Below are 9,414 nucleotides of genomic sequence, written 5' to 3'. Positions count from 1 at the left end.
CATCATTCTCAGCAAACTATCGCAAGGACAAAAAACCAAACACCGCATGTTCTCACTCATAGGTGGGAATTGAACAATGAGAACACATGGACACAGGAAGGGGAACATCATACACTGGGGCCTGTTGTGGTGTGGGGGAGGGGAAGGGATAGCATTAGGAGATATACCTAATGTTAAATGAGGAGTTAATGGGTGCAGCACACCAACATGGCACAGGTATACATATGTAACTAACCTGCATGTTGTATACATGTACCCTAAAACCTAAAGTATAATTAAAAAAAAAAGAAACATTCCTATTCATAAAATAAATATTAACCTAGAAAAAATAGATATTTGTTATAAAAATATGTTAGATAATATAAACTACCAAAGTTATTTTTGGTAGTTACTTAAAATGAAAACAGGCATTCTCAAGTAACACCCAAATTCTCCACCTTTCTTGTACTTTCATCTCTTTCCTTCCTTGTGTTTTCTCAGAGACCAATATGGCCAGTTCAGATAGAAGGATGACTTAACTGGAGGTCAGAAGATATTAGTCACACTGTATAAGGAGTATTGTGGGGATAGGAAACAATGTTTCCTCCATAAAAAGACAAGTGGAGCTGAACTGAAAATAGGAGATGTATGGGTGTGGTGGCTCACACCTGTAGTCCCAGCTGCTCAGGAGGCTAAGGTGGAAGGATTGCTTGAGCCCAGGAGTTAGAGACTGCAGTGAGCCAAGATCATGCCACTACATTCCAGCCTGGGCCACAGAGGAAGTTCTTGTCTTTAAAAAAAAAAAAAAAGGAAAGAGAAAAAGAAAGTAGGAAAAATAGCTGTCATGCATATGTATCTTTGATGTTGTTGAAGATGCTTTGAATACAAAACCTAAAACTTTACTCATATAAAATATAATTATATTTAAGTTGTCCTGTACAATTTTGTCCAAGTTGTATATGCTTTATGCCAATGAACTCTAATGAGAAGTCATCCCTTGAAATATTAAGGCTGTTCCAGTTACCATTGCTGAGTAACAAATTATCCCAAAGCTTGGGGACTTAAGACATGCTCATGGTTTTGTAGATCACGAATTTGGGATTATCTTAAGTAGGCAACTCTAGCTCAGGGTCTCACATACAGTTGCAGTAGATGTTACCTGGGACTGCAGCCATATGGAAGCTCCACTAGGTAGGATGTTTGAGAAGGCTCTCTTACCTGGCTGGCAGTTGGTCATGACAATTGGCTGAGATTCAGCTGGGGCTGTTAATAAGAGTGCCTACTATATGTGGCCTCTTTACCTGGTAGTCTTGGGGAGGTCAGGGTTCTTATGTGGTCTCCAAAAGCAAGTATCCTAGTTGCAACACCTTTTATGATCTAGAATTAAAAGTCACTCAGTGTTACCTCTGCTATATTCTATTGGTTAGCAGTAAATCACAGATTCAAGGGGATAATTAGACATCCTCTCTTGATGGAGGAAAGGCAAGGCTCTGGAAGAATGTGTGGCACTGGAGATGTTATTGCAGCTGTCATTGGAAATCTGCCATAGATATTCATGGAATTAATTAAAATATACTGGATTTAAATGGAGATAGATAGATTGATTGATTGATGTACATGATTTAAGGTATAGAGTCAGCCCTCCATATCCCTGGTTGTGCATTTGCAGATTCAATCAACAGCAGATCAAAAATATTCAGGAAGAAACATTAATAAAAATAAAACAACAATTAAAAATAGTACAAATAGAAAACAATACAGTATAACTAATCACATAGCATTTACATTGTACTTGTTATCAGAAGTAATCTAGAGACAATTTAAAGTATATAGGAGGATATGGGTAAGTTATCGGCAAATGTTACCCCGTTTTATAAAAGGGACTTGAGCATTCATGGATTTTGGTATCTGAGTGGGTCTCAAATATGCATATGATTGTATGGGACTGTATTCACAATGGCAATTGACGATCTGCTGAAATCAACTCCTCTGGGTTGAGCCTCCACTCAACAAATTACCCCATTCCAAAGACTTGGCATAGGGAACAGGTGGGAATTGTTCTCCTTATAGGATCAATCTTATTTAGTAGCATCCCAGCAAAGGCTTAGAGAAGGAAGGAAAAGAATGCAGAAGGAAGAAATGAAGGAGAGGGAAAAAGGAGAAGGGAACGGAACGTATGGCAAGAGAAGGGAGATAAAACATAGAAACCTCTTTCTGCCAGTTCCTGGCCTCCCTGAGATGGGTTACCAGAGCAAACTCAGGACACAACAACTTAATTGAGCAGGAACTTGGGTCTCTTTTTGTCATGGCCCATAGGCATGCTATTTGCATGTATACTCTTTCTTCCCTCTGCATATAGATTTACCTGCTGAGATGCAACTCAAAATGAAGAGCTATAAACACAGAGAGGAATCAATGTATTTGTTTTTATGCACTGTCTCCAATGCCCTGATTTTGATATTTTTCCACTTTAGAAGTCATGAAGACTCAGTGTTATGCCGGCTTTTAAAAATACTTTTAGGAGTTAACTTATTTCTCAGAGTTTTGAACAACTTAAATAGTAGAGTTATATCTCCCTTGGAAGTTGGAAAGGATGTACACTAACATTTTCCTGGCCTTTTTGGAGCATTATCTTTGCTAGATTTCCTATTCTCTAAATTATTTATTCAAACTTCTTAAACCATAAACCAATTAATTTCTACAAAGGTTTAACATTCTCCTAGGCACTTGTGATGAGATTAAAGATTATTAATGGCTTTTCAGAGCCAAGACTCATCTCTTTTTGGATTTTCTAATGCCCTTCATAGCAACATCTTAATATATTTATATTTGCCTGGCATATATTTTTTAATGGGAAGGAAACTGTAAAGTTTATTTTTAACTAACTGGTTGAATGCAAAAAATAGACTTTGCCCTTGGATAGTCCTTGTTTGTAGTGTGGGTATCAGGAGAATGAGGCAAGCCAAGCTGTGAGGAGTCTGTGGGTCATGGCTTTGGCAGCGTGGAACCTGGGACATAGAGTCCCCCTTGATACGGCTGTTCGGCAGACCAACTTTGTTGTAAATATTTAGATAAAAATGGGCTTTAGAGCAGCCACATCTGAAGACCCACAAGGCTGAATGTTACACAGGGTATGTATTCTGCTTTTGGCTTTAACAAATGTCTAAAAGGGAGAAATCCAATTGACTCTTGTTGTTTTAATGTTAATTAATTGCTGTGGTGTCTGTTCATCAAGTGTGAGTGTAGAAACCTGTTAGTTCACTTACCACTGGGGCTGGACTTAGCAGATGGGAAAAATATTATTTTGGCATGTTTTTAATGGCAGCACAATTTATTTTTATCTAGCTCTCTTTGGTGTGTATGAAAGGAGACTGCCACCTGTGCTTTGTGGATGAGTGTCAATGATTCGGACAGATTAATTTATGGCTTAGTAGACAACCACAAAAGATTTCTGGGGTAGAACTCACCTTTTGGCCAGCTTGACATGAACTTCAATTTTACCTCATTTTCCCAGGCCTGGAAGATTGTATTTAAGTAATATTATACCAAGTAGAATATAATCTGTACTTTCTCTTAATCATGGAAAGTACAAATAAAGATATAGACTTGTTTCCATACGTCACCCTCTGTGTGTGTGTGTGCATGTGTGTGTGTGTGTGTGCTGTGTAAATCTGACTTACCTAAATTCTGACATTTGTAGCTGCCTTTTCAAATGCTGGAAGCACAGATACATCTTGAATGATGTAAAAGCACATTCGTATTTTTAGCAATAAATCTTTGACTGTAGAATATCATTAAATAAATTGAAAAGCAGACCAATATTAACATTGTGATTTATATGCCACTTGCTGCTAGAGACTTGACATAGAATACCAATTATGAAAATGGTATAGTGCTAGATTTCTTCCTGAATTATTACACACACATTATACTTTGCAGGGAGCAGGTTTGACTTAAATGTAAATTACCAGGGCTTTTTTTTTGCTCTTTCAAAGGGCTATTTGTTGTATTACCCAGTGCTTTTCTGTCCCTCATAGTTGAAATAATTAAGATCATTTGCAGGGCCTGGTTTGCTCATTTTGCCTAGTTACATTGCTGCTATGGTCCATTATGTCTACAGGGGAGCACCACTATTTAATCTGAACATCTGGAATCCATCATGTGTAGTGAAGGACAAGATGTATCCTCATTTTTAAGCCAACTCCATGATAAAACTGATGGATGGGACCAATGTGTACAGGTGAAGAAGATTGATACTTAAGATCTGTATGTTGTGATAGGAAGATCATAAGAGGACTTTTATTCTGCTTCTTTTTTTTTTTACTTTATTTCATTATATTGTATTTTATTTTATTTATGGCACAGCAATCAGAATCTGATTGAAGATAAACTCATCCTATTTGGGTCAGAGCATTAGAAGAAAGAAAGAACTGACACTTCTCAACCTTCTCTAGTTGAAGACTTCTCTGTGCTGTAACTACTTGAAGAGTTCAGCAGAAAAATTTTACTGAAGAACCCCTGATCCTCATTTAAGTAGCTGTAGAGAATATTCACTAAGTGTAATGGGACACGTCTCTCTCATGCCCACTTCTTTTCTCTTATCCCTGCAAGAAAATGAAGTTTTGTTGGAGTCAGAGGTTTATTTTAGTTTATTTTAATCAGAAACGTGTATGAAATCCAAAGCACACGATCTTCATTTTTAATAACGTAAACCATCCCCCCATGTTTATGTGCTTTCTCTGGTCCTCGACATTTTTTTTTCTTTTTAATTTTAAGAACATCTGTCCCCACTGCAACTTCACTTTCATCAGGAAATCTAATTACAGAGATAGAAAAGAGTATAGTAGGTGAAGCAAAAGACAGCAGCTCCACCTCTTAATACTGAATACTTAGATGACTGCCAGATGAACAGCTGGATCCTTGTGTGGCTAAAAAACTAACTCACCTGGTGTAGAGAAAAACAGTTGATAGATCAAAAAAGTAGTACAGATAACAGAGAGCAAGTGGTATGGATATGAAATACATTAGGGAGCATACAAATGCAGTTTGGCCAGGATTTATTTCTAGTTATGCACTGATGAGGAGACATGGGGAAAAATTGTCAAATTAAAAAAAAATCTTCTTGGCAAATTTAAACTTTGCCTCTATCCTTTTTCTCTTAATCTGCTACCCAGATATGCACTTCAAATAGGAATGTGGGCCTACTGGGGCATGAAATAGTTGAGAGCTATTCAACAATGAGGAGAATGAGAGAAATCTATTTAGAAGGACATTTTAGAATTTAAGCCAGTTGAACCTTAATAGTCACAGATAATTTAACATGACCCCTAAACCATTAGGGGGATTTTTACTACAAGGACTTGGCTCTGTATTAACAATGTCATCCTTCTTAGAAATTGATAACTATAGAAGTTATCCTATGTGGAGTAAGATAAGAATGACTGCTCTTCATGTTTACAAGAGATTACAGTGGATAAGAACCAGGTGAAACAGGAATCCCAAGGGATCTCCTTCCTTCTCAGAGTCATAGCCATTCCAGGGAATCTGCACATTTTCTGGCTTTCCCATTTCTATCAGATGGTTACTTAGGAACAAATGAAAATCAGCAAAAGTGCCATGATAATTATCACAAATTTGTACGAAATAATGAGGCAGTTGAATGCATTTTTTCTGTCTTATCTCTGTTTGTCAATGAGCTAAACAGTGTGTTCAGGTCCCTCTGAATACTTGGAGGAGCAAGATTCTTTAGCCTTGTCTCACTGATTCCCAAAGTTTATCTAAGTCTTCCAGAGGAGGACCTCTATTGTCAACACTTGATAGCCAAACCCTTCCTTTGTTTTTTTCCTTCTATACACTACTTGTTAATCAACTTGCACAAAACCAATTTCTGGTTCAACTTTGTCCTGAGCTGCTAACTGGCTATGACTTTATTTTACAGGTGCAGTAACTTTGTTAGCTGTTATTTTGAGGAGCTCCAGCCATGGGCTCATTTGATAGATTTAATTGCCAACTTCTTGAACAAACCTCTTGATTTTAAAATTTTAATTTAGCATGTTTAACATGAAAGAGGATTGCCGAATAAGTGTCCCATTTGATTTACTCTATAAGTAATACAGCTGTTTGTCTTTATTTGAAAAATAAAGGTAGACACTTAGAAATGAAAGATGAAGGCTTGGAATGTGACCTGTAAGTCCAGAAATCACAGACCAGAAAGCAAGAAAGGAACATGAACAGCACATGTCAAGTATCCAGGAATTTCTAAGTATAATGCAGAACTTGGGGCATGAGAAATAATCTCTCTCTCTCTCTGCGTGTGTGTGTGTGTGTTTTCTTTATCTGAGCATGTTTTTTTATATACTGCCTTTTCTGGTAACTTCATTAGGTCTGTATAATTATAGTTTGCTTCAACCTTAGTCTGCATCAGTATTCATTATTATCTATTTGGTGCATTGTAGCAGCATAAATATAACTAAATTACTAGGGTCAAACCATAATGGGAGCTGTTGTGATGGTAATTAGAGCAGAAATATAGTCCTTTTTTGGTAAAACTTGCAGAATTGTAGCATGAGGTGTGTTCTTATAGGGTACAATTAAAGCCAGGTTGTGGGTTCAAGGTGGTAAAATGATGGATAATGAAGGTACACCATTAATCACAGTTCTGAAAGATGCTCTGTATCAATTCTTTTCTCTCTGAAAGGTAGCTCAGAGGTTGATGCTAAGACAAAAACCAACAGAGGGCTTAGAGGTAAGATGCCAACTTCCGTGCCTTCACTAATTGTCACTAGAAAGGTGAAACTGTATCGAACTCTTTAAAAGGAAAAAAAGAAACTAGTAGAAAGCATCTCAGCGTGGTTATTGAAATCATTAAATTTGAACTTAGTGGAGCAATGCTTTAATTCTATGTGTCTTTGCCATGTTGGGCTGAGTCTCTCACATAACATCTTTAGAATTTAGAATGTGCTATAACTTGGAGCGGAATCACCCTTATTGTCTTTACACACAGCCCATAATCCTGAAAAGCAGAAACAGAATTCCACTCTTAACCCCCTCAGTTTGCAGAATGTCTAAGTGTAGTGACTCTAGACTCAATGTGAGGTATGTGGAAATGCTTCAGAAGAGAACAAGGCCTCGGCTGGGCGCAGTGGCTCACGCCTGTAATCCCAGCACTTTGGGAGGCTGAGGCGGGCAGATCATGAGGTCAGGAGATCAAGACCAGCTTGGCCAACATGGTGAAACCCCATCTCTACTAAAAATACAAAAAAAATTACCCGGGCATGGTGGTGCACGTCTGTAGTCCCAGCTACTCGGGAGGCTGGGGCAGGAGAATTGCTTGAACCCAGGAAGCAGAGGCTACATACAGTGAGCTGAGATCGTGCCACTGCACTCCAGCCTGGGCAACAGAGCAGGACTATGTCTCAAAAACAAAAGCTAAAACAAACAAAAAAAGAGAACAAGGCCTCAAAATTAACAAATATCTGCTGATTAACTTTTTTCACTCACAGCAAAAAAATTGGAATATTTCTGAACCAGTGAAATATCTCATTAAAAACCCAATTAAAAAGTCTGTGTACCCAAAATGTAAGAAAGGCTTGCTCTTTAAGCACACAATTGAAGCCTTTGATGTCTACCTAGGATTGCTCATTTGATCTCATTTGATGTACTCCTGGAAACTTTGTAAGTATGTATGCATGCGGCATGTTCAAGGTCGTAGGCAACCTTTTCCAAACTAAGTTCTTCGCCCTTCATGGCTTTGTGGAATTTAAAAAATCAATTATATTTTATACTCTGAAATAAAAGTTTCCAATTTGGAAAGATGTTTAAAGTCAACGGTTGTTTCTCCAATAACTAACACAGAGCTTGGCATACAGTAGGCACCTTATAAATTTCTCTTTGAGAGAATGAATAAATGCCTGGGTAAAGCTAATTGATACAAAAGGGCTCAATAAACTATGTGAATATTAAATGAAAAAATGGAAAAACAATTGGCCTCTAATAACCACACAGAAAACTGAGTACATGTTTTCTGCTCTTTCTGATTTTCCAAAACACACAGTTAAGAAGTTTCTCATGTAGCCTGACACATAAAGGTTTAGAATGGTGAGTTATTTATTGGATATATTATTCATTATATATTCATTTGTGTATCTTTTGACATTAATTGTTCATCTTTGTATGATTTCATAATCAGTTATAGATTATTTGAGCCCTCCTTTTTTAAGGCAACTTTCAAATTGTATAGTTAATTTTATAGTTTTTTATAAAGCTACTCAAGTGATTCATTATTATAGATAACTTTGATTATATGTTCAAATTTTAAAAACTGATTAATAAGCCAACATTATGGCAGATTGAATAATTTCTTAGCAAATATATGCTTTTTTTTTCCTTATGCCCATGCTTGATTTTCAGCTCAGCTGTTGGTCCATGGATGTTCGTAGATGTGACTTAAACAGATGCTTGAATTGTGCTATACATTTAGGCTTGCTCTCCCGCTCTGTCTTCTGCCATGAGAAGAATATATCTCACTAGCCACTGACTGGGACAAGGAAGATGAGAAATAGTCATGGCAGATCTATACCCAGCCTATAGCTCTGAGCAAAACTCTGAGTCAAACTCGGCCTGCATTTTGCGGACTCCCTGCTGGCCTGAAAAAATTTGTATTCATTGTGGAAAGCCAATTTTCATTGTGGAAAGCCAATGAAAAGAAAATTCGTGTTCATTGTGGAAAGCCACTAAGTTTGTCTGTTTTGTTATGTAGCATTGTTGAGAAAATACTAGACTGATACAACTGTTTATGAATTAACACCATTTTGCTTTTAGGCACATCTTCTTTATGTAGGTACCATAACATAGGTTCCCTTGATCTTTACCATAATCTCATAAATCAGACACGATCGTATCCCCATTTTATACATTTGAAATCTGAGGCCTCAAGAGGTGAAGAGAATTCCTAGACAAGACTTGACACCAATTTGTACATCTCCAAATCCCATGTTACACGCTGCTTCATCCATTTAAATGTAGCTTAGTTAGCCTGCCTCTCTGGTACCTAGTAAGTCCTCAATAAACACTAATTTTCTTACCTTTCCTTCTTCTTTCTTAAATTGTATGTATCAAGTTAAATGGAAATGTTTGATTAAAATAAGATAACCAAGGCCTTGTGTAGAATAGAAGGAGGTATTGTGCATGTTTTCTTCTGATAAGATGCTTCTAATATAGGAATGGAGGCAAAAATAAACTAGTATAACAATAAGAAGCTACCTGTCACATATTTAACAAATAGATTGAGATAGTAATTAAAGCATTGTCTCAATCCAGACATAATTGAAAAGCTGAGTACTTCAGTTAATAATCACTTTAGAAGGTGAGAAAAAAAGAGATCTATGCAGTAATAAACAAAGTAGACTTCATTCATTAGTACTATTCAATCTCTCC

The 9,414-nt window shown here is 37.0% G+C and overlaps 1 long non-coding RNA gene across 2 annotated transcripts; it reads left to right on the top strand.

Moving 5' to 3' along the window:
* The first annotated feature begins 2,922 nt into the window (after positions 1 to 2,922).
* On the top strand, positions 2,923 to 9,061 carry LOC104003508 (uncharacterized). 2 transcript variants are annotated; one of them, XR_676131.4, is made up of 3 exons: positions 2,923 to 3,110; positions 4,100 to 4,219; positions 4,345 to 9,061. It is a non-coding gene; the product is annotated as an uncharacterized LOC104003508 (long non-coding RNA). The 2 variants fall into 2 exon arrangements; XR_008541183.1 differs by having other exon boundaries at positions 4,100 to 4,245.
* Positions 9,062 to 9,414: the final 353 nt, after the last annotated feature.

This window comes from Pan troglodytes, chromosome 21, assembly GCF_028858775.2.
Source record: "Pan troglodytes isolate AG18354 chromosome 21, NHGRI_mPanTro3-v2.0_pri, whole genome shotgun sequence".
Lineage (NCBI taxonomy): Eukaryota > Metazoa > Chordata > Mammalia > Primates > Hominidae > Pan > Pan troglodytes.
Note: the sequence above shows the minus strand (reverse complement) of the source record. Positions and strands in the feature narration are given on the sequence as shown.